Raw genomic sequence first — 26,087 nt, forward strand, 5'->3', positions numbered from 1 at the left:
TTATGAACACGTCTTCAATAAGAATAGCAAATCAGAAACAAATAATCAGCGTAAGAGCAATAACAGCATATTAGTGCTGAACAATCTCCACAAACAAGAGAAAAAATTTAAAAAAGAAAATTAAATACAGATAATAAGTAAAACTGATCAAGCCACAAATTCTCCACGTGTGGAAAAAATAACTAGCCACTATCACATAAAGTATTAACACTGAACAACATATCTATTAACATGACACTGAAGAAGACAAATGCATTCTGAAATGTATTAGAAAATACAAATGAGAAAAAAGAAATTCTGGAGCTGTGAAAATAGTGGTGAATATGGAATGGATGATGCTTTCAAAGACACTCAGTGTTGACTGAGCACTTCTTCAAATGAATAGAAAAAAAGCTCTCAGTATCTAAGGGAGCTGAGCCAGTTTGGTGCTCAATACCTTTGAAAATCTCTCTCTGTAGCATACAGACCTAAGCAGTTTTTGAACTTGAAAAATCCTGACTAATTCCATGCATTTCCACTATCCACAGTCATGGATATTCAGTACTGATAGAGCATGTAGCGCACACAGCCATAAATAGTGTAAACTTATCATCAATGGACTTCATGGAAGAAAATTCCCCAGATCTGGAGATTTAGCTGATATTCAAATGCACTAAAGTATTGGAAGAGATACTGGATGTAATTTGCTCAGTGACTGCCACAGTTTACGGCTGTCAACGGTTTATGGACTGGTTCAGCCCGGTTCCATGACTAGAGGGGCAGAGAGATTTTGCAAAATCCATGCCTCCAGAAAAGGGAAACAGGGGACACCAAAATAATTAAAAACAGCAGCAATGATCTGAGGAGAAAACAAACTAATTTACTAAATATAGTATCAGAATGCAAGATAACACATTATAATACAATATAATTAGAATTGAAGTTAATAAATCAATATAATGAGAGAGGGTGTCCGAAAGGTGGATAGACTTCACCATAACACTGAGGTGAGATGTGCAGTCCAGTTGAGCAGCAGAGAAACGAAGATGAGCCGATGAAGAAGAGTGCATCAGGTGACCTTGCCAGGAGTTATATCTCCTCTCTGACCGCAAAGTCCCCTGGGGACTTCTCTTCTCTTCTGGACAGGTACCTGGAACTGGAGCATTAACACCTTAACTCCAAGTGCATTACATGATGTTATGATGTGGACAACCAAAAATCTTAAAACCATGACAGCCACCCAGCCGATACACAGAGGGCATACTTCTGGACAGGAACAAGAGAGAGTGCTAGCAGTGCTACGTTGAAAAAGGATAAATGAAATTTGCCAAATAGTTGAGAAATTAGAAAAAGGCATAGAACTAGAACTATTCCCAACAAATGGAAAAAGTGACAACAGTAACCAGGATTAAAGGGAAAAGAGAATGGAAATAAATCACAGAATTATAGAATCAAGGAATGGTTTAGGTTGGAAGGGACATTTAAAATCATCTAGTTCCAACCCCTCTGTTATAGGCAGAGACACGTCCCACTAGACCAGATTGCTCAAAGCTCCATCCAGCCCAGCCTCAAACACTTTCAGGGAGGGGGCATCAAGAACCTCTCTGGGCAGCCTGCTTCAGTATCTTACCACCTCCACAGAAAAGAATTTCTTTCTAATATCTGCTCTAATTCTACCCCATTCCAGTTTAAAGTCATTTCCCCTTTTCCTGTTACTACATGCCCTTATAAAAAGACCCTCCCCAGCTTTCCTGTAGGCCCCCTTCAAATATTGCAAGAATTGCCATTCTGAGATACTGACAGCGGATATCACTAAGTCAGTCATTAGCAGAAATACAGAATGACAAAGGAACTGGAGCTGTTTAGTCTGGGGAAGAGGTGGCTGAGGGGAGACCTTATTGCTCACTCTGAAAGGCGATTACAGTGAGAATGGGGCTGGTCTCTTCTCACTGGTGACAGGTGACAGGATGAGGGGAAATGGCCTCAAGTTGCACCAGAGGAGGTTTAGGTTGGATATCAGGAAACACTCCTTCATAGAAAGGATTGCTAAGCACTGGAATAGGCTCCCCAGGGAAGTGGTTGAGTCACCATCCCTGGATGGTTAAAAACTGTTTGGATGTGGTGCTCAAGGACACGATTTAGCAGAGGGTGGTTAGATTGTGGTTAGATAATCTTGAAGGTCTTTTCCAATCTGAGCAACTCTGTGATTCTAAGATTCTATGACATCATTCATTTTGCCACTCTGGAACTAAAATCAACACATAAATACAAACATAAAGAATGAGACAATCAGATGTGGTCTTAAAAATATTAAGAAATAGAATGCTGTAATTAGCCAAGTGGTAAGAGATGAGATAAACATTAAAAAATAAAGTGATTTATATGCTCATCTGAGAAAGCCTCTCAATAATGAGGACAAAAAAAGAGAACCATGCTGAAAATAGATGTGTTAGTTATACACATGAGAGATTTTCAGAGTCATGGAACATTACAATGCCTCCTTCTAGAAGAAGATATGCTCCAAATCCATCACGAGGAAATGTGATGTGAAATGGTGAAATAATATTTTTGGTAGAGTCTAGAAGACAGAAAGACAGAAAGATAGAATAGCAGACAACACTTTCCATGAACAAGAGCTATTCAACCTGTCTTCACAATTGACTGCTCAGATATGAGATCTTCAAAAAACAATTCTATTAAAATCGATTGAGATAATTGTATATGGTTAAATGTTGAGGAGATTGCAATTTTTCAGAAAAAAGAAAAAAATCACACCCACTCTGCCTGTAGCATTGCTTGGATTGCTGTGGCCAAAGTGCAGGACCCGGCATTAGGTCTTGTTGAACCACATCCCATTGACTTCAGCCCAGCTATCCAGCCTGTCCAGATCCCATTTACGGAGACCAAACAGTGGACATGAGCACAGTGAGGGAGTGGGTGGTACAGCAGCAACAACAAAGTGAATCACCTCCAGTGGTGCACAACACGTTGTCTCTTGTTAATAGTGGTAAAAATCTATAGCTCATGGTTGTGCCTATGTTGAAAAATAGTGTTTCGTAGCTGAGAATTTGGTCTATCAAATAGTGTTATTCTGCTCCTTGTATCTGTTGCAGTTTCCATGGAAATAAATGGCAGGCATTATTTACAGAGGTACCTATGTACAATCATTGTCACTGAGAGAAACACGTCTTGTTTGTTTTGTTTTCAGTCTCATTATTTGTATGTCTCTGAGTGTTTCTTCATAAGGAAGAAATACAGAAATAAGAACTTTCTCTGTATTTTTTATTATCTGCCATTGTAACAAGTGTTCTGGTCATGTTAATTAAAAGCCTTTTCAATATCTACTTTCCCTCACAAAGAGTGTTAACCTAGCATACACACATCATCATCTTTGCTTCAGAATTGGATAAGCTGTGCTCATACAACTTTTACTCCTTCTCATTTGTTTAACACTACTTTTGTCCCCTAAGTGGTTAAGGCCAATGATCATCATATATCAATCCAGCAAAGTTGAAAAAGAGAAGAAAATGCAAAGGATCCTTGAACAATCTCAAACGTTTTAGCACGATCCTTATTCTTAAGCTTCCTTGCTGATTTCCTATGCAATAGATGTAAGATTTTTATGCTATTCATAGCTTGTTTCCTACAATACTTGAATGACAGCATATCTTAAGTGCTATGTCTGCAAAATGTAAGCCACAAAGTGTTTTTCAAGTAATCATGAAATCTAAAGTCAGTTGCTTACCCTGACTGAATAATGAGTTCTAGAGTGCTTTTGTATATTTAACATTGTGATTTTCTATTTGATCTCAAATGCTACATTTAAAAGTATCCTAATCTTGGAGTCCTATAGCTTGTCTTGAAACTTTATCAAGTGGACCTTCCACAAAACATACACACATATATGGACACACCACATATTCTTCTTTTTTTCCCTTTTGTTGATCATTAGACCCCTTTATGACACTTTCTACCAATTATCACAGCTATGACCTATGCTTTGGATAGTTCATTTTTGTAAATAGTCACGATCTAGATAAAGTTGTGAGATTTTCAGTCTATTTAATCTAACTAGTAAGCAAGAATGAGAAAAGTCTCCTCTGCAATTTTACGCATTCCAGAGTACTTAGCTTAAGGTATATGCCACTATAAAAAACAAAATTGCCTGTGATTCAAAATTAAATCAGCTCTAACAATGACAAATTATTTGCTTTTAAAGAATAAGGAGCATATCAAAAACACTGTAAAATCAGGGTAGCAAAATACATGTTTCAAACTTTTCACTCTGCTTCTTTTTTTAATGATAATGAGTTGATTGACATACTCCCCAGAGGGGCAGACTTCTGATAATATCAACTGCAGCTGAGCAGATTCTTTTGCTAACTACCTGAAATTGCTGAAACATGTCAGGTATTTCTTTGCTGGTGCTGACAGTAATGAATACCTGGTTTTACACAGTTTCAGCCACATGGGGGAATCACATTTTACTGTCTTCAGTTTTCAGCTGGTAATCTCATACATGAGCATATTTAATAACCACTTGACTTGTACCAGAACACCCACTAATATCTTATCAACTGCACATTTTGGAATCTTTCACTTGAGCACTTCACAGGTAGGGGGTAAATTGCAAGGATTTACCTTCTAAAGGTTTATCTGAAGTACTGTTACCCCCTGCTTGCATGTCTCTCTGCCCATGCAATATCATAGACCTAGAATTACAGAATCTATCATAAATCTTAATTTTTCTTGGCTTTCTCATGGGAATAGTAAACATCTCCCTGGAGAAAATGAACGTCTTTTCTTCCTCTTCACCACCATGACACTCCTGCTTCCCCTTTCCACCATCCACTCTCTTCCCCAATAAATAAAACAATAAAAACTCACAGTATTTTTTTGTGGCTAAACCTGGACATCTTGCTGCTGAAGTTTTCACAGTTACTACCAAAGAGCTGCCAAACCAAGCTTGGCAACTTTCAGTGACATATGTACCATTTCATAACATGGATGGATCACTGAAACCGTAGGCATTTCTTCATCACAAAGAACTGTAACAACATTTACAACAGTTTTCATGGGATGTAGGATACTGATGATATTTTCAGCTCTTTTCAAATCACCTTTAAAGAAATTATGATGTCCTGACCCATTTTGACAGTACTGTGGCACTAATAGCTGATTGTTGCTCTATCTAGATAACATGTCACAACATTGTTGGAACATCTGTTATCGATTTACATTGGGAAGCAGCCAACAGGAGCTGCTTTTTTTTTTTTCTGTTTTTTTTTTGTTTGTTTGTTTGTTTTTTTCCCCAGCACAGTACTTATAGTGTAGATGTCTTGGAAAAATAATGCAAACATCGTTCAGCTAGTTCACATTTCATCCCATTTCAGTGACTGAACTGGAAGTGTATGTAAAGCATCTAATATGAGAGGACAGCTCCGCTTCTTTAATCACAGTCAACGTGTTAACTGTGTTATCTATAGTAACAGATGGGTTCTGACAATACTGTTTCCAATCTTACAGACACAAAACACTAGTCAGCACATGAGTAAGGTTCTGATCATTCTGTTATTGGAATGATCTGACTTGTTAAACTCTCTCTTTTGCAACACAAAGTCTTGATCTGATGTTAGATAGCTTTGAAATATTTTGTTATTGTCAGTCAAGATACCATGTCCCTAGAGGTTATAAAAGATACATCAGACATTTCTGATGCGCTTTGGCCTTTGATTTCTCCACAGACTCATAAAAACATTTGCAACTGGCTCCTCCTGGGAATGTAACACTTGGACTGAATGTTATGTATAAGCATCCAAATGCTTTCTTTCAACCACTGAACATAGAAGCAAACACAATAAAGGATTTGTCTTCTTTGTTATCAACTTCATTCCACAGTTCACCCCTAAACCCTGGTATCCTGCTTTTCCAGATGGTATACAAGTCAATTCAGTTCTAGGATCTTTGTTGAAGTCATCAATTTTCAGCAAACCAAAACTGAGTTGTTCCAAATAATTCCCTCCATGGACAGTTGCCCATATGTACTGTAGATTAGACTGCGCTGGTTTGTTTTCTTTCACTTTATGTAGTCTTCTATCACATCAATATTCTTCATATCAATACTATCACAGCATCTTCCGTATACTAAAATCTTTCTATACTTTTGTGTTCCAGATCATGTACTACAGCCCTTAAGCTCTCACAGTAGAAAAAACAACAACAACAACAACAACAACAACAACCAAAAAAAAAAAAACCAAAAACAACTTGCTTGACTGTCTTTTGTACATTTAAATTAGGCAAAAAGCCACTCCCATAAAAATAGCTTTGCTAAAGATATAAAGGTTGGGTCAAGAGAAGGTCTGGATCAAGTTCCATGTGGTGTTGAGATACCTTTAAATTGTGTGGATGCAAGTCATTCTGTACCATTTTGTTTGGAGCCAGCATTACCTCCTATAATTAAAGAACTTAGCAATGCAAATATAATCAAACACAACAGTAGATTCTACAGTGTGGCCACATGATGATTTCAGTTTCTCTTACATCAACATTAGATTGGCTGTCTATGTGGATTTGCACTGTCTTTCTACTTTGGGATTCACCAGCTGTCTACAGTCTGCCTTTCAAAGCGATTTCACATTTTTCCCTTTGGAGACATCATTACTATATTGCTGGCTTTAGAACTCACGTTGCAGTAGCAAGCACTGTGTATTGTCTCATCATAATCTGTGCTTTGAATGTTGCTGCATGCAAAACTAAAATATTTGCATTGTTAAAATTGAAAAGATGCCATGAAATTTTGAATTGTTACCTCAATTAGTTTCACTTAAACCACTTTTTTCATTTGTCCATTGCAGAGGCATATACATACTGAAGGGATGCTCCTCATGATGAGAAACTTAAGGGTCATTTCTAGAAGAGAGAGGCAATGGGATCTGAGGTCTCCCGGAATACTTTTGACAGAGAATATGGAATGAGTTTTGATCACCTATGAGACAGCAGGGCATTTTGGGGATGATGAACTGCTCAGCTGGTAGAGGAAGGAAATAAAAGATAATGATATCCGGTTTAGCATGCGCACAATTCAGCCCTCCTTCTCTCAGCAAGAGCCAGTGCATTCAATAGGTTAAGCACCTAATCAAGTACTTCATTGTGTAATGTAAAGAGTGAATGAGTTCTCTGAAGATAGTAAAGCTATACATGTTTTAGTAATTATAAAAAAGGAAAAGAAGCTTTGTGTTTTAGGATTTCCTAACTTTTCACTCCATAAAACTGTTCTTCCTTTTTAATTACTAGAAAAGCATCACATTACTCCATACAGAGCTTCAAGATCTACCAATTCTTCATAGCAGAAAATATTGAAATGTGTAAACATAAGACGTTTTCATAGGATAATACAGTCATTTATGTTGGAGAAGATCTTCAAGATCACCAAGTCCAACTATTAACCTGACCTACCAAGTCCCACCACATAAACCACATCCCCTAAGTACCACATCCATGCATTTGATAAGTATCTCATTATCAACGTGCTCCTGTCCCTTCTCTCACTTAAATATTACTCATTTTTCAAGACACATAATATGTAGTATGTTATAATACCGCATAACAAGTAGAGTGGTCTCCTTACATGAAGAACAAGTATCTACACCTGTAATTGATTCCTTTTAACAACGGTATATTGAGCAGAAACAAAACTTCTACACAGATTATGTGTTACATTCCAGAAAATACCTTAGAGATGAACACATTATAGGAAGAAACCACCTTTTTCCTGGTGCAGTGTTTTTAAGAGTGTTGTGTCACTGACTTTTGAATTAATTAGAATCAGTAAATTTACCAAGTAAAAACACGAACATGTACACCTCAGCTAATGACTTGAACCATGGTATAATCCATTAGATGACCTTTGTTCTCTTTTGCTTCATTTTCACCTTTTACTATCATGGAATTTTTTTGCATACATTTGAGTGCAAAACCTACTTTTTCATCATCACGTGTGGTTTAGAAAAGATTATGATTGTAAAGAACACTTTATATTTGTATCTAAAATTGTTCAAATGACAATTCTATCTATTTCTGGAAGGAAATTTAATTTATGCAGCTTTCTAAGTGACCCATAAGAAATTGCATGTCTATTAGAATTATCAAATTCTCAAATATTCATTATCAAATAGAATTACAATAATGGCTGCATACAAAGACTTTTCTTTGCCTAGAAATGAATATAGAAACATCTGGAAAAAAATCCTTTGCTTCACATTTGTTAAAACAATTTAACTTCTTGTAGAACTCAAATTTAAGAAGAGCTGTCACTCGCATGAACTTGATTTCTATGCAGACCTCTAGATGGCACTGTGATTCAGTTATCGCACCACTTTCTGTTTCATTCCCTCCCACTCCCATAGATGTTAAAAGCATTGAGTACTCCTTGTCTGGAACAAGAATTTACTGTTTAAAGTCAGTATTACGCTGAATTGTTTATATTCTTATTGTATGCAATTTCCTGCTGATATTTCAATATTGCCTATCATATTACAATTTTAAATAAAGATAATCTTGCAGCAGAAAAAAAATGTCACTCACTTGTTTGGTTTCGTTGTTGTTGTTTTAAATGACTGGTAAGTTTTTCTGTGGTTACTTGACTATCCACAGGAAAATGGCAAAATTGAAAGCTGGTAGTTAACAGGAATCATCAAAGACAGACAAAATAAACCTCTCCTTGGCACTGATAGATTATTTGTTTGCAAAAGAGGAAACGAGGGTATGAGGAGAAAATACAATTTTAATAGCAGGTTACTTGAGTGCACTGCAGCAAGGAATTTGAGTGTAAGGCAAAATTGCATATTGTTTCACTTGGCTTCCACATACTTTCCTGTCATGCTAATGAGGAAAATGTCTTTAAAACATCAACAGAGAAATATGAGTTTGTACCAGAGAATTAGATTTTGGAGGCAAGGTCATAAAATTTAGGTCATACAGTCCATTGCACAGAGCAGTGCTGATAAATTCTGATGGAGGTGGCAATCAGGATGAAAGGAAAATAAGGAATTAAAGAAAACAATAGTTTTCACGTGTCTCTAATGCACTAAGCAGCTTCCATACTCAGGCAAGCAAACAAACAAACACACACATAATTTAAAACAAAATGCAACCTGCAGTGTAATAGCCATTTATCCAAATGCTCTGAAATGAAAGGTAGTGTTCAGATGCTTTCTATTTTGATAAATGTCACATATATGAAACCTAGGAGTATCATCTATGGAACCAGAAAAAACAGGATAATCAGATGAGACTAACATACACTTAAAGATCTTTGAGAAAAACTAATTCATCATATTACAGACTGTAGGATTTGCAGAATTTACAGGTCTTTACTTAACAATATTGTGCCAGAGCCATTATACAAATACCAATTTCTAGAATTTAAATCTGAATTAAGATCCTGTGTAGAATCTAGTCCTGTGTTCTGCAAAAGTATTTTCCTTGTACAAGCTTCTATTTTAGTCTTATAATCTGGGCCCTACAATCTTAAGCATATGTTGAAATAGGAGGAGCGATGCACCTCTAGCTAGAACTGCTGGGAAAAAAAAAAAAAAAAGTAAAAGCATGACATTTTCAGTTATTAAAGGCAATTCTTGTTTAAAAATTCTTAAAATTATTTGCTTCATATTAAGTAGAAAAGAGACACAAAATGCAAGGAATTGCAATATGCTCACTATTGACATGCTGGTAGTGGGAACAAGCAGAACAACATGCCTGTTAAAGCCTGATGGGATCTAAAAACTCAGCATTATGATGGGGTTTAGCATGACAAAAAATGAATGCTATCAACCTGGCCACAGGAGATTACCCAGCTCAGGACTGTGCAATATATAGTCTCAGTCTCCTTCCTTGTCAAAAAACACCAAATTGTCTGAATTGTCTTTTAAAACTTTTTTTCCTTTCTTTTTCCCTTACAAAGATTAATCATTTTTATCTAAGTATCCCATCCTGCATGCATTTTTTTTTTTCTTTTCTTCTTGCAGGATCTGTTTGTTTATGCAAAACAATAGCTTATTCCACAGTCAACCCTACCCAGCATATATTGCTGTTTTCATCAGCCTCCAGTCCTCCTAAGAGTTCAATAGTTCTTGTAGTCTTTCCTAATGCTTCAGAATCCCTTTTGGAATTCTTCTCTAAACTTATGACATGTTCTTCACTCAGAGATAATCTTCTCTGCAGACTTTCACTTATAATTCACTGTGACCCTTTCAAGTTCCACAGAAGGTTGGTATCTTCTGCCTATGAAGATACCTATCCTCAATATTCTACTGAACTAAGATATGACATAAACTCATCTCCTATATGTGGAAAACAGTCTGGTGATATCATGAAACTGTTACTCTTTTCCCAGGCATCTTCATATTCGGGCCTCCCTTTCTTTCATGAAACAACAGCTTGAACAGGCAGACTGATCTTCAACTTCCATTGTTCCTAAAATGTAGAAGGTTTACTGTTGCAGTAAGCACGTGCTAAAAAAAAAATAAATAAATAAAAAAAATCAAGCTGCCAAAACACCACACCACCAAAAATTGTATCACCATCTCCATGTGAAGACAACATAAAATATAATTTATTGCCAGCGCATTTTAAAAGGAAAGCAAAGGCCAAAACCTCAAAGTTGTGTTATAACAGGCCAAAGTCAGAGGCAGACCCATTGACTCTCTCTGCCTTGCTCATTTCTCAGGGAGCAATTTTGACAGAAAGTTCTGACTCACTGTAGAAGGTGTTATTCATCATAACTTTAAGAAGGAAAATGAGGACCCAGTTAGAATCAAGTGTCTGATTTGCATGCCTAATGTGTGATAGTTTATATTTTAAGTTATTAATGAGTATGCTGATCTGAAGAAAGAAATTTGCTAAATATTTAATGTTTAACAAGCTTTGGTTAAACAAACTGGAACAGAGGAAATTTCTGAAGTTGCAACCACAGCAATTTTATGTTATAGTTTTATGTCAGTATTCATATACATGCTGAAGACATTTGGAAAACTAAACCATGTGAAGATCTTACATTTCTATAGTATCTTTAATTCAAAAGAGTGCCAAAGTATTTAACAAACTGCAGTCAAGGATCGTTTCTCCCATCATTAAAATGCAGATATGGATGCAATGAATTTCCCAAGCTCTTTAGAAATACAGAGGATCACTGCACAAGAGTACAGAAAAAGAATAAAGAATGCTGCAAGTTCAGAGACTTGATATCAATGGGAATTTAATCCTTGATGTTTGTGAACTCATACTAGCACGTCTGTAACTCTGGTCCCCACACAATTAAAGAAAATGCGATCTATAATAAACTGAGGAGACTGAAAGCAACTAATCAAAGAGGTAGGATAGTACGGTTAGCCTAAAATCATTTTGAAAAGCAGGATGAGACTGAACTTACATTCCTTTATTGAAATACAGCATCTCAGTAGCAGACAGTCTGTGGTTTTGGGCACGACTAAGATATTGACTCATAAATAGTCCTCCAAAACAACGATAGTTATCAACTCATTAACAAAACTTTGGTTTTCCTGGCTGTCCTCTTATCTACATAAATCAGTCCAAAAGTAACACCTCCTACTTATTTCCACAGAAACTATAACGGATACATAGAACACAATAACACTATTTGATCTAGAAAATTCTCAGCTACAAAACATTGCTTTTTAACAAAGTCACTACCATGAGCTACTTATTTTTCTCAGCTATAAACAAGAGCCTGCATGCTAACTCATAGAAATCTGCACCTGTGGAGATGACCCACTCTTGCAGTCACCACTGCTGAAACATCACCCACCATCTCACTGTGTTCACATCCACTATTTGGTTCCCATAAAAGTTCAGCAAGCATCAGTGAATGTCAGTGGGTGCAGTTTTTCCCACTTCCACTTTTTGGAGGAATTCATTTCCACACTTTTGCTCCATACATACTCCCATGTCAGACGCCATTCTGTCAGACTGCCCCTCTGCTGCCATCTGTCACATAACACGTAACAGAATATTGGTGGGAAGGTTCAACTCCACTGTCAAACCACCAATACCTGCCTCTGACATGGGCCAGCATAACAGGGGAGGCATTACTTTCAGAGTAGCCATCATATGTATTCATCCCCAAAGCCCACTGCTTTAGATTGTGAGATTTGATGGGACTACGTGCCTAAGATTTTGGAGCATGAACACTGCTGCCGTATAGTGGCAACCACAGTCCTAGAATCCTTGAGCATTATCCTTCCAGTCAGCTGGAAAACAAAGAGAAATAGGGCAAAGCAGGGATGAATATTCACAAATCACTATTCAGGAGTTTTCCTGAATTTCTCTTGATTTTGTTAAGTATTTAATTTGGTTTTACCTTTTGCCGTTTGAGGAATTTTTTTATCTTCACTGAACAATGTTGCATTCTGTGATTCCTTTTTTAAAGCCACACAAACAAACCAATAACAAAGATAAAGTAAAAGCACCCACTTCTTCAATCCTTGCCTTGAGAAAGGCTGACAGGGAATCAGGTGGAATGCAGTCCTCCACAATGCACTTCTGATTCCAATTTGATTCACTCTATTTTTAGTCATGTAGAGCTATCCTATCTTCTTAGCACTGCATCCACATCAGCTTACACACTTTGCTACACGATGCTCAAACTGAAAAACTCCTGTGCAACTCCTGGAGCACTGACCACATCCTTGAACACTTCTGAAGAATATTAGTCTTCTGAAGAATATTAGGTCATAACATCAGGTTACATTCTTATCATCTTTTCCTAGCATCTTAAATCTTATTCTCTGTGCTGCACTCTGTGTAAACCCTCCCCCCCACCCCCCTAGTGGGAAAAAACTCCACCCTCCTGTCTCAGCACGGGTAAGCAATAGCATTACTTTTTCAGCTCTCCTAGGAGAGGTGGAAATTCAGCCTCATCAGATAAATCTCCCCTTCAAGTCCTTTAACCACAACACTTCTCCAAAAAGAAGTGGCCCTGGCAGACACCTGTGGATATGCACACAGATGTAGCCCAGTTCTCATATCTCATCAATAAAATGCAGATAACAGGAATGTTCCATTCTATTCAAATTCTGTGAAGATATTCACAGTAGAGAAGAGGAATTGCACAGGTAACTTGTTAAAGGAGGTTAGGGGATCACATAATATGGTAAAGAAAGAAATACAGTGTTCCTTCTTTCTAACTTCCTGTCTTTTTCCAACAGGAAATGCTCAGGCTAGCATCCATGAGAGAAGAGGAGAAAGTAGCTAGCCAACATGAAAAGTACTCCCTCTTAAACATATCTCCATTTAACTCTAAACTGAAGCATCCTTGTACAGTTTATATTACATAGATGTTAGATAAGAATGAATTGACCCTACACTTACTCTTCTTAGAAATAATAAAAATAAGCAAACTTTTGTCTAGCAAAATGTGAAAACAAAAAAATTCTTTTCCCATCTGCAAATATGACTATTTTGTCCTTTGCGCAAGAAAAGAAAGACATACTTGTGTATATAATTCCACTTCTTGTTTCCAGGAAGAAAAACCAAACACAATGTGTACTTTCATGTACAGCTTTCTCAAGTGTGTGGTAGCAAACACAGTTACACACACATTTCCAGTGGTACACCAATGTTCATTATTGAAACCAAAGCTCCCCTGAAGAAGACAAACAGTTCACTTAGACAGCCTCTGCTGAAATTTCTCTGGATGACTTATTTTTCATAAACCAAGGCCTCTGGTACTAATAGATAATGTCTGAGCTTTTTAAATGGAGGATTTTCATCATTCTTAATTAGCTGAATTGTATTAGATCAGTCATCTTTAGTAATTCTGTATACTGTATATTAAAATTGAAAGTAAAACAATCAGAATGGAAAATACCAACATACTTCCAATTGCTACCTTGATAGACTTCTTTTGTTTTTACTTTTTAAATCTACCACCTAACACAACTGACTGATCACAAACAAGTCCTCTTCTCAGAGTTGAAAGTACACAATTTGAACTTCAAAAAGTGCTTACTGATGTTGGAGCTTGATCTTTAAGCAACATTTCTTCAGCATGCCAGTGATATGGTACAATTAGTTCCTCATCAAAAAGAAATACAGCATCTCAGAATTCAAGTTTTATTATTTCAAGGGTCTGATTTAACACCCTGCATACCTAAACACCGCCTGGGAATTGGGATGGAATACACTACATTGGGATCTATCCTTTTTATTAAAAACACATTATACCTTAAGGGAAGTATGTTTTTCTGTAGGGATTGCTTCACAATTTAATTACAGCAGGCTATCCTCTCATTTTACGAGATCCATCCGAGCTCAGGAACCACAGTGTGATTTATGTCAGCATATCCTGCTCTATCAGAGCACAATGGGTAGCTGTGTGCTGTTCAGAAAAAAAAATAGTATGGTTAGCAAAAATTCTTTGGACAGACTGCAGAAATGACAGTACACTCTTGCCTCCACAAGGTAATGTACATCACACCCCTAACAAACTGTTACACACTAGAAACATTTCAGAAACATGTGCTAGCTACAGGAATATAGCACCTCACTATATCTTTTTTTCCTATATAAGCCAAGCAATAGTATTAAATTTCCAGGTTGGCTTTTTTCTTTCCTTTTTCCCAGGACCATATTTAAAAAAGGAGAAGTGATATAGATGCCTCCAGAACAAACCATCCTTTTGACATCTTTAAAAGGAATTTAAAAACTAGAAGTATTTAAGAACTTGTAAAAAGTTGTATAATATAATAATCATATTCTCACACAGATGCACTCAAACAGGGTTTAAATATTGTTGAATAAACTAGCCCAGTCAAGGAAGTTCAAGCCTATTGCTGTACTCCACTAAGAACAGAAAACAGAATTTGATCTCAGAGGGAGAGGGGGCCCTTCAAAAATAGGAACAAAGTTTGGCATTGCACTTCTACTCAGAACAGCAAGTACAGCTGAAAATCCTTTATATCTATGGAACCTATGAAAGGGAGCTGACTATGTAAATATGTAAGTCATAAGATCAAACATACACAGAGGAAAAAAGGGACTGGCTGTGGGTTGGCCGCCGCCGCCACCGACAACAGCAGCAGCAGCAGCAGCAGCAGCAGCAGCAGCAGCAGCAGCAGCAGCAGCAGCAGCAACAACAACAACAACAACAACAACAACAACAACAACAACAACAACAACAACAACAACAACAACAACAACACAGTCTCTACCCAGAGATGCTGCTAACCCTTAAATGAGAGTGTGGAGGGTTGGATCTTGGCTCCACCCCTTTCAGTCACTCAGGTGCACTGCTTCACCTGAGCTCCCTAGGTTAGCCATGCCTTCTCATCTGGTGCTCAATCATTGGTTCAGGCTGTGCTGGGATCATCAAAATGTATGAATATATCAGTTCTTTTGATTTTCCTTTAAACAAATTTCCAGACTAAATGTTTTTGAGGACAAGAATAAAAACTGACCATCATGCAAACACATGAGACAGAGAGAGTAAATGTAAAAACAACATCAAAAATTAATTCTTTTGAGGTATTCTCAAGATTTTTGAATACTTGTGTTATGTAAAACTACTCTTTACTTCCCTAGTTTTCAGTTATTTTTACTACCAGGCCTTCATATGATAGTCTTATGTCCAGAAAGAATCATACTTCATTCTTTGATACACAAGGAGGTACTCTCCTACACTCTCATTTTTCTCAAATAGAGCACCAAGCTTGCAAAATATGATGCCTTAGAACATATTTCTTCTCATTACTGAACATTTCTGACAGTATTTAAGTATGAACTGAGGAAGAAGAGAAAGCTAGCTCCACTGAATCTGGCTTTATAGAACAACTAGGGGCATAGTAGGCTGCTGTATTGCTAGTACTGGTATAACCAGTGAACAAGTACAGAAGAGCAGTAGAGAACAACAAGAAAGCTGAAAGGAAACCTCTTTCATACATTCCCCAGTGCATGAAAGGCACAAAGAGTTCCAGAGTCTTTTGTCATTGGGATGCTATTTAGAGGGAAGAATCCATGTTCTTTATCAAGTACAGAAGTTGTGACTGCGCTTACTTGAACAATATATCAGGTTAATACTCTCTTCATCTGCATATACATCACCTAAAAAACATGCATAACGGCCACAGGCAATCTGGCAAACTTTTAAAGTGATCCTCAAAAACAAGATTAGTTCCTATGACAAGTTCCTATACTTCCATTCTTGCAGCAATAGCATCACTACTCTATATTTGTCTATGGGGGGTATTTGATCTGGAATCTGGTCTCCAAGCAATTAAACTGAAAGAGGGAAAAACTATGGGGAAATTGCACACACAAAAAGGGAAGGATTGTATCTGAGCAGCTGTGTTGGAATCATAGGTGCTGAGTTACAGGCTACTATCAGTGAGGCCTGTGACATGGGATTGCTGTGGGCAAAGACCATGAAATGATTTATAATTTAGTTAAACTTGCATTATTAAAAAGGGCCTCTGTCTCTTTTGAAAGATATTTGTGCCTGTCAGTCATTCTCTTGATTTTACAAGGCACTGGCCTAGTTGGAGACCAAGTTATTAAAAAATAATCTTTTTTGTTGTTGTAGTTATTGAACTGATGCTATCAAAAGGACTCTATGATTTACAGCACCTGTCTCTAGGGAGACTTTAATCCATATTTTTTTCATCTCTCCCCTTGATGCACATTTAAATTTACCACTCAATGAGATTCCTTTTTTCTCCTTCCTTGTTTGAATTCAGATGCTCTACTCTATTCTTCCTATACCAATATAAGATGGAACTTATGCTTTAGTATGTATCTTTATTTCCTCTCTGTTTTTTTTTTTTGTGTGTGTGTGTGTTTTGCACTTTGGCAATGAATTATATGTCAACCTGGAAACACACACACACACACAAAGACTGGTTGCACAGTCTCTTGTGTTTTCTGGAGCTTTGAAAGCAATAATCAAATGCTCAGGGCAGTAATTCTGTCTAGTTTCCTTTTGCCTTGAAATGAAAACTAACCGCGAAAAGGTCACATGCACCATGTAGTGGGTCATGGTGTCCTCATAGCTGTATTTGCAATAAGGAGAGTAAGGTCTGCCACTGGAAAAAGTGCAAATCTAGCAGCATAGTGGAATTAACACAAAAACTAATCCTATGAAGAGGAAAGTTTTATTAGTCAGCCTGCCTATGATGATTGCTTGCTGTTTGGGAGCCCAGCAAATATCTGCACAGTATCATGTCAAATGTTGGCTTCTTAAAGCTAGCTCAGGACATGTAATGCTGATCTGTTGTTCTGCCCAGAGAACCTCAAAATACCTTGAATGTACATACCCCATATGTCTTCAGCCTAAGGGCTAGACATGGAATAGAACAAACCATCTGCAATCAGGTTGCCCCAAGAGCATAGCAGGACACTAATATTCAGATCAGGGAATAGAATTCCCACAGCTTCAAATCTTGGAGACCTCCACTACCACATTTTAAGGAGGAGAAAGATACATGAGAAGCTCAGAGAGAATTGTTGTCTTTCACAAAGACAGTCAGATAAGAGTCAGAGACCTCCTGAGCACAGTGAAGCAGGCTGCCCAGAGAAGTGCTGATTAACAACATTTTATTCTACAAGAGGCAGCCATTCCTGGCTCCTAGTTTCTGATGAGTTTCTTTACCTGGGCAGATAGTGCCTTCCCTAGCAAATTTTGGCCTGTTCTTCTGCTCAAGACTGTGGTTCTCAGTAAGTCAGTAACTATATCCTCTCCCCTTTTCCCTGATTGGCAGCCTTGCTAGCTGGCCACATACTCGCCAATCAAATGGGAAAACAGAAGAAAAGATACTAGACATGATTCACAAAGTTTCTAGCTTTATGCTCAAATTATACTCCTTTCAAGCAGTATTCAAAACACCAATCTTATCCCAGTGTCTTGTAAAGGAAGATGTGTGGAGACCACCAAGTATTAAAAGGAGACATGCTATATGTTTTTAAGAACTAAATAGGGGAATGGGATGATCAGTTACTATTTCATACAGACAAAGAGAGTCAACTTTCAGCTTGTTTTTGTGATATCATTCTACCAGTGTCTTTACACTACCTTAGACTTTAAAATCAGCAATCAATGTGCATGATAGGTAACAGCAGGTGCTGTAGTATTTAGGCATACACCTAATTAATTGGTTCCCAAGCCATGTAAGCAGTTTCACAGTGTTATACATTATAGAAGATTCTTGAAACTAGTCAGTGCAACAGCAGGTATGCAGTTAAGCCTCATGTACTTGTGTACAAACACAGCTACTCAGCAATACCTCAGTACAGCTCTAGATAAAGTTGAGATATTCACATTCAGCATAAAGAAGCATTTATTTCAAGGCAGTGACTCCTCTGATTCAGTTTCTGTCGCTGAGAATGAATCAAATAATTTCTTATAGTGACAATTCTTTCCTTGGATGATAAGTGGGATCTAGAAAACTAGCAGAGATCTATGTATTGTAGATATCTGAAATTAGATGATGTGAAGCTATAATCTTTCCCAGCTTCCTACATACTCAATGGAGAAAGGCACGCATGTTATAAAAAGTCTCCAAGTTAGGCTTGCACGCTGCCAAGCACAAGTAAATATTTCTGAGAGAAAATATTCCAGGCCATATAAACAAAATGAAAGAAGTCTTTTTGGAAGAAAACAAAACAAAACAAAAAAAACATTACGGGAAGAAATACGGTAAAACTAACAAAGCACTGTGCCAAGTCTTAGGAAGTTCCTTAGGAAACATTTTTCACGACAATCTCATACTTTTGCTGTAGTGCCATATCTCTTTAAATGCTGCTGACTTAAAGGCAAGCCTAAAATATTAACATGAAAAGAAATCCCAGCAGTTACTGCCACATCAAAAATTAACCCTGTACATTCCTAGATTTAGACTTTTAAAGTCAATTATATTGAGTAGAAAAAAAAAATGATTCAACTCTAAGATTTGGTTTTTAATCTATTTTACATTGTTGCAAAACATAACAATATCCTGAGAAGCAAAGACAAAAACTTAAATGTCACTTCTTTCATGGGAATGCTTAACCAATAAGCTGTATAGTCATACTCCTGTCATTCTCTTTTTCTCTGTGACCCAAATCTTAAAATCTTTTCAGAAAATTCTGAAAATTGAAAGAGGTTCACTATGAAGAATGCAGCATAGTTTACTTCCAAAGCAGCTCATAATAATCTCCTCAAGGAGATGGGAAATACAGAATAGATTTTGTTCAGGCTGAGAGGGATTGAAATTCTTCTCTATCTAGTGCAAGTTCTAGAAAAGATATTTCCCAGTTTTCTTCACTCATGTATTACTGCAGCAAGAATCATAACCACTGGCAGATCTGCAAAAAGGTTCAAGAGATGACACTTGTACCCTATAATCTCCTACCCACCTTCCTTTTTACACCTCCTGTCAGGATATCTTTCCATGATAACTGAAACCCCAGACTCATGCAAAGTCTTGCAGCTCAACCCAGTGCCACCCTCTGAAGTGGGAGGTCCCCATACCCGTTGGAGAAACTATAGAGTGAGATGCTACTTTAGCACACAGCAGCAGCCCACCAGCAGCCTATCAGCACTTCAGGTTGAACTGCCACTCAGGTATCGCTGCTTCCAACAGCAGCCCTCACTTCATAGGATAGACAAAAAACTGCATGATAAGCCTATGTGAAGGGGCTCTGGGTCATGTGAAAGGGAAGTTTATGCACACAGGAATATACTTCCACACTCATTAACCCAGTGCAAAGGTTCTCAATAATGTCTACAGTTTAGTAAAGAGAAAATGGTAAAAATAACAGGAGAGAGGGAGAAAATGAAAAGTCAACAAAAATTGGGCTTTGGCTTCATTGGTAAGAAGGGAGCCCTATTACCCTCCAAGTAAAATGGAGACATCATCTTTCTTTTGGGGTGAGTGAGTACACAGAGAGTGAGGGGTTGAGGAGGGTGGGAAGGTTAACACTGATGTCTTCCCTGCCACTCTTTCTTCCATCCTATTCATACTTGAGGGAATGCTTCCATTAATACATGTCCATAGAAGCTACCCAAGGAAGCAAGCCAGACTGTTCCCCAGCAGGAACTGCCTTTAACAAAGGAACATCATTTCCTTGCTTCAGGGTTATTTTAATGTGAAGTTGAACAGAATACAGTAGCTGTTTTGGTTAAAAAGCCTAAGTGGACTAAAAGCATGAGAAAAGACCAGAGAAAGATTTCTGTCTCCTCACTTGGCCTAAAAATGTCTGTCTGCTTTTCAGCTTCATTGTCCATTTTAGATACCATTGTCTGTGTCTGAGTTATTAATAGAGATTGGGTTCGAGATGGGAGCAGAATCTATATTTCTTCTCCTTGCATAAGGTAGCCAAGAATTCCTCTTCAATTCCAGTTACTCCATAGCAACAGCTTCAATATGCCGATGTCATCCTATAATTTAAATGTAGAAAATTTCAATTTAGCAGAATCCAGTAGAGTTTAATAAATACTTTTACTGGGAAAATTCAGAAAGCTGTGCAAAGACAACATGGAAGAATAACTACTTAGATCATAAACATTATTTTTGCATACCTAAAAGACATGGTTGATGTTATCTGCCACTGTATGACTTGTATAATGACTCCAAGCCTGATTTGAAATATCCTTCACGTTAGCACTGCTCCAATGACTTCCATAAACTGTATGTGTATGAAAGAAACATCAACTCTTCTCCCAGGTCATTCTTAAGTTTTACTTTACGTAAATGATGACTTCTACTCAGTATTGTGTAAATATATTTACCTTGACATTTGTGACAGCAGACAGAAATCACGTCACTGCCAACTCCAGACCATTATAATTCATTGTTTTGATTGAACAGTGTGATTTGTCTACCTTCCCTCACTGTATGAGCATGGCTGAGTGCCAGCTGAACCACAATGATGCCCAAGACCCAGAGAGATTATGTGGGTAAAGCACACACTGCAGCTGTGATGATATCCAGGAAGGGGCTGGCTCATGCTGAGAGTCACTTCTGCCACACATTAATTCAGCAGAATAAACAAATTTTTCTTTATCTCAAGCGCTCTCAGCCTGGTGTTTTTACAGAGATTTGGAGTTGTTTCTTGTTTGTTTTTTGTTTGTTTGCTTGTTTTGTTTTGTTTTTGTTTTTATGGTGGTGTGAGGTGCCTTTTCAAAAAGAAAAAAAAAAAAAGTTGACTTAAAAGGCCTTACTACATCATCTCTAGAAATGTCATTTGCAACAAAAAAGAAGAAAACCTTGCACTGTCAGACCAAATGTGTAAAGCTGTTTCATACAAACACTGCATCTTTTAAAACTTCTGAAAAGTCTAATTTTCATTTCCCATTCTTTACTATACAACAATGTACTCACACTGTGCTTTGAACATGCTGTTGCTTCCACATTGCTACAGATCATGGCCAGAGTAAACCCTATCAGACACATAAATTACACCATAGATACTAAATAAAATGAAAGCAAAGGGATGCTGAGTACAACAGCTACAGCGTACAAAGGAGGCTGACACACTGCTAATCAGAAACCATGGGAATCTTTCTACTGACTACAAGTGGCTATTGGTGTTTCTGAGCCAGAAGGCAAAAAGGAAACTATATACAGAGTAACACAGTATTAGAAATCTGTGCAAGATAAAACTACTAGCATTTATATTAAAAAAAAAAAAAAAAAAAAAAAAAAAAAAAAAGACTATATCAGGAAAAGAATTTCACTGGAGGACTGTCATATAAATGTTGGACTTCTTTCAGAAATGAATGTTCGCCACACTTGACTGAAATATGATATTCTTTTGAATACAGCTGTGATGTTATAGGACTTCTATTTTGATTAAATATCTAAAGAACAGAAAAGGAATGCATGCAAAATAATAATTGAAAATATAGAAAGACAAAGACTTTGAAATGTAAAATAATAGTTGAAAATTCATCAAGAAGTAATCTCCATATTGGATAAACTATGAAGATCTCAAGTAAAAGCATGCAAGCTTCTGTTTTCACTAAGATAAGAAGAATGACTCATGATCTCTACCAATGTATTGTGCAGAAAGGGCATCTCAGTAGCCATGTACTTGTAAAGCACAAACGTAGGAGAATATTTTAATTAATAATAAGCACAGAGACTCCTTCAAGAGGACAACTCATTTCTCACACCTATGTCTTAAAGTTATGTTACACCACTATCAAGTCTTTAAAGAATTGACATGCTCTAGTGGGACACAAGGTTCCTACATTATAAAATGTACCTCTGGGGACACCCTTTTACAACAATTTTAACAACATCTATTCATGACTTGTACAATGGCATAAAAGTATTCATATCTTTAGGCAGAAAGGTTAGTGGACAGCAAGGGAAATTACGAGATTGTTAAAGAATAAAATTAAGCTCTTGGATAAATAATATTGGCCCATTGGTGTATATTTTAAGACAAACAAAAATTCAGTAATACCTGAATAATTGGATTGCTGGATTTATGTTTGACACTGAAATGCTCAACCTTGAAAACAATGAGTCATGTGAAGATGAGGTCATGGAGCATGAACATACCACTGTTAAAAGACCTATTTAAATCTTTGGAGGTACAAAGAAATGAGTGATCTCAGTGTGGGTAGGACAGTTGTTGAAACTGATATACATAGTTTTAAGAGCATACTCTACAGCAGATGTAAAAGTTTAAAACCTATCAAAAGAAAGATGTGTGGGATGTCTGACTGTCTTTCATATTCATTGACTTTTAGAAAGATTAAGTTCTTTCAACTTTTATGAAAACAATTAAGGATAGGGATCTTGGTGAAGATCCTGCCAAAAGCATGCAATACAGGTTCAAGCTACTGCAGGCTTCCAATAACTCATTCCATGAGAACACTTGTTTCACAAATTGGTGAAATGTTTAAGTTAAGGGATGTGCAGGTAGTTGGACCAGATGCTGGAGAGCTGTCTTGATTTCTAGCTTAGACTCAGAAGGACTGAGTTCTCTTGAAGCAGCATAAATAATTTGGTGTCAGAACCTGTCCACTACAGTCTCCCGAATTTTAAGTGGTGCAAGTTTTCAAAGTTCTTCTTTTTTAAAAAAAAGAATAATTACATCTTTGTAGTTTATTTCCTAACACTCAAAATATTCTAAAGGATTTGGAACAATTTTACATAATTTTGGGGGGGATTTGGATGTATCCAAAACAACAAATAAAAAATTAACTTCTTGGGAAAGTTAAATGGCTTTTTGAAAAATTAAAAATTTCTACACATTCCTCAATCATTGTCTATAGAGTTCACACATGACTGAGGAATCCAACAGAGGCAAAAATGTGTGGGATTTATAAGTTACACTAAAGAGTATTTTAGGGGAAAATAAAATATTTCCTTGTTTTTTATTCACTCAGAAAAATGTTCGGATTTTTAATAATTGCAAAGATCATTTTTTACTCTTCTCTATTATCCATAACAATAGAACATTGTTTGAAGCTTTTTCTTTACCAATGGCTTTCTTGTATTAAATGCACACAGTGGTTTATTACAAGAGAACTGCTCATTAGTTAGTGAATTAGTAAGAACTGCTAAACTGTTGGCAATGATCACAGGAGCATTTGTGCTTTTGTTATAACAGAGTTAAAGATACTGGATACAGGGAAAATGGAATAAATAAGGATCAATATGTTAAATCTTTGAGAAGCTCCTAGGCTGGTGTATGATCTCAGTGTTAGAAAAATATTATAACTGTTTCCGACTGTGTAGACTGGGGCTTATTTATAACAGTTTCAGCTTATGTAGGCCGGGACTCGCTTTAGTGGAGAGAAGGGAATTTTTGGAAGAGAGGAATTCCCACAAAGTTATGGCTGATTCCCATTCAACATTAGGCACATAATTTATCTGACAGCATTTCTTTTTGCCTTACAATATGTATGTACTGTTTTCTGAAATTATACTAGTGTACTTGAGTTACTGTTATAAATATTATCAAAGCTTGTTTCTCCGCTTCATTTTCCAGTCATTTTTCAATTACATGAGAAGCAAGTTGAAGTCAATTTTAAGAACAACTACTAAGCCTGAAATTATTTTTTTAAGAGCTTCAAGTCTGAATTCTATACAAGTCAATCTGAAAGTAACACCTCCTGTTTATTTTCATGGAAACTACAAGAGATGCAGAAAGCACAACAACACTATTTGATAGAAAAAATTCTCAGCTATGAAGCACTGTTTTTCAACATAGTCACCACCATTAGCTGAGTGTTTTTGCCATCAAGGAAAAAAGCCTGCATGCCACGCTCATAATAATCTGCACCATTAGAGGTGATCCACTGTTGCTGTCACCACTGCTGAAAGTCACCACTCACTGCCTCACTGTGCTCACATCCACTGTTTGGTCTCCACAAATGTTGATGAGTGTCAATGGGTGCATTTTTTTCCACGCAGAGGAATTCAATTACACACCGTTTCTTTGTACTTCGATGTCAGATGCCATTGTGTCAGACTGCCCCTCTGCTGTAATCTGTCACACAGCCACAAAATATAAGAGTATTGGTGGGAAAGTTCAATCTCTGCTGTCATACCACCAACATCCACAACTAACATAATGGGCCAACATAATAAAACAGGAGGCATTACTTTCAGAGCAGCCTTCATATTTTCTAGATGTGGAAAAATGTATTATCTTTTTTTCGGTTGAAGTCTAAACACTCCAATCCTCTACCTCTCTCTTTGCAACTGATAAGGAACACAGTGTACTCCAAGCATTCTAATTACAACAGCAATCTTTATCCACACCTTAGTAAAAGGAAACTTAGATTATTACTCAATGATCTCAGGTATAATCTCCAGCTGAGAAAGAAATGGCAATATTTTGGGGACAATCTAGATTTGCCCAATTGTTCATAGAAAAATAATATTTGGAAGGAAGAGAATCTTGCTTGGTTGGCCTTAGATTTCTTAAAATTAGTCTCTAGTATTTTATGGGGAGCCATAGTAATACAGTCAATATACAAAATACATTTAAATTTTTAAGATTATATGCAGGTGAGATTGAGACAAGAGAAGCAGATGTTTCATTTCCTATGAAAGGGAATCTTTTCTAACTCAAATTTAACACTGAAGGTGTATAAATACATACATACATACATACATACATACATACATATATATATATATATATATTTTTTAGAAGTGAGATAAAATACAAATATACCAGGTTTTCATCAGCTCATGCTCCAGGAAAGATTACTGGCAATGAGTGGCCTATCCCAATCATCAGAGTGAGTGAAGGTGACATGTGAAATTCCTCTTCTTCCACCCCTCTTCCTCTGCCATGCCTCCAAAAATTTAGGTCAGTATGAACATTTAATTTGTTTTGTTTTGTTTTGTTTTGTTTTTCCTGGAGTAGTTGGTGAGCAGCTTCCTCTGAAACCTGTTGAGAGTCTGGGCAGGAGATCACATTTGAGCACTGAGTCAGTATCATTAGTGAAGCCTCAGAACTTGATTTTCACAGTTGCAGGTCATCCCCAAACCACCTGGATTCTGCTAGACAAAAGAGCAAGAGACCTGAGGCCATACTTCAGCTGAGCACACCTTCTACACCTATGAAGTGCTGTTTGTCAAGCTGTAGAGCCAATAGAGTCCTTTTTAGATGAACTATAGTACTATCTCTGTTTGCTGTCAGTTCTCTGAATTCCTCATTATCTACACATGAAATCCAATGGGTGCCTAATGCCAGCTTAAACTACAAATCAGCACTTAACCCACACAGAATATGTAGGTGTCCTGAACATACACAAACACAGCATTATAAGCAAGCATCAGTGTATGCTGCTGTGTGCTATTATACTTTACCACTTACCTCAGTTAATTGCAAAGAAAGTTAGGTAGCAGAGAAAACTATTTTTCTGAGTAGAAATTGACAGCCTGTCTGCTGCTGGCCCTGTAAAAGCATCACCAGTTGCACTATTCATCTTCCAGACAGAAGCACCTTTTCCAAGTATTTTAATTAATTCTTGTACTTCATATTCTTTGGGAGCTTTTGGAGTGCTCTGCTAACTGGAATAAATGTGAAATGACCTTATTCTTTAACATAACCTTGTAAGAGGACTTTTCATTGAATAGGGACTC

At 37.0% G+C, this 26,087-nt stretch overlaps 1 long non-coding RNA gene across 1 annotated transcript; it reads right to left on the reverse strand.

Annotated features, from left to right (window-relative positions):
- Window positions 1-9,606: 9,606 nt before the first annotated feature.
- Window positions 9,607-15,059, reverse strand: LOC149919881 (uncharacterized). The gene is made up of 3 exons (XR_016463733.1): window positions 15,021-15,059; window positions 14,224-14,377; window positions 9,607-10,455 (listed from the first exon to the last, which is right to left on the reverse strand). It is a non-coding gene; the product is annotated as an uncharacterized LOC149919881 (long non-coding RNA).
- Window positions 15,060-26,087: the final 11,028 nt, after the last annotated feature.

This window comes from Phasianus colchicus, chromosome 1 (assembly GCF_987193195.1).
Source record: "Phasianus colchicus chromosome 1, bPhaCol1.hap1.1, whole genome shotgun sequence".
NCBI lineage: Eukaryota > Metazoa > Chordata > Aves > Galliformes > Phasianidae > Phasianus > Phasianus colchicus.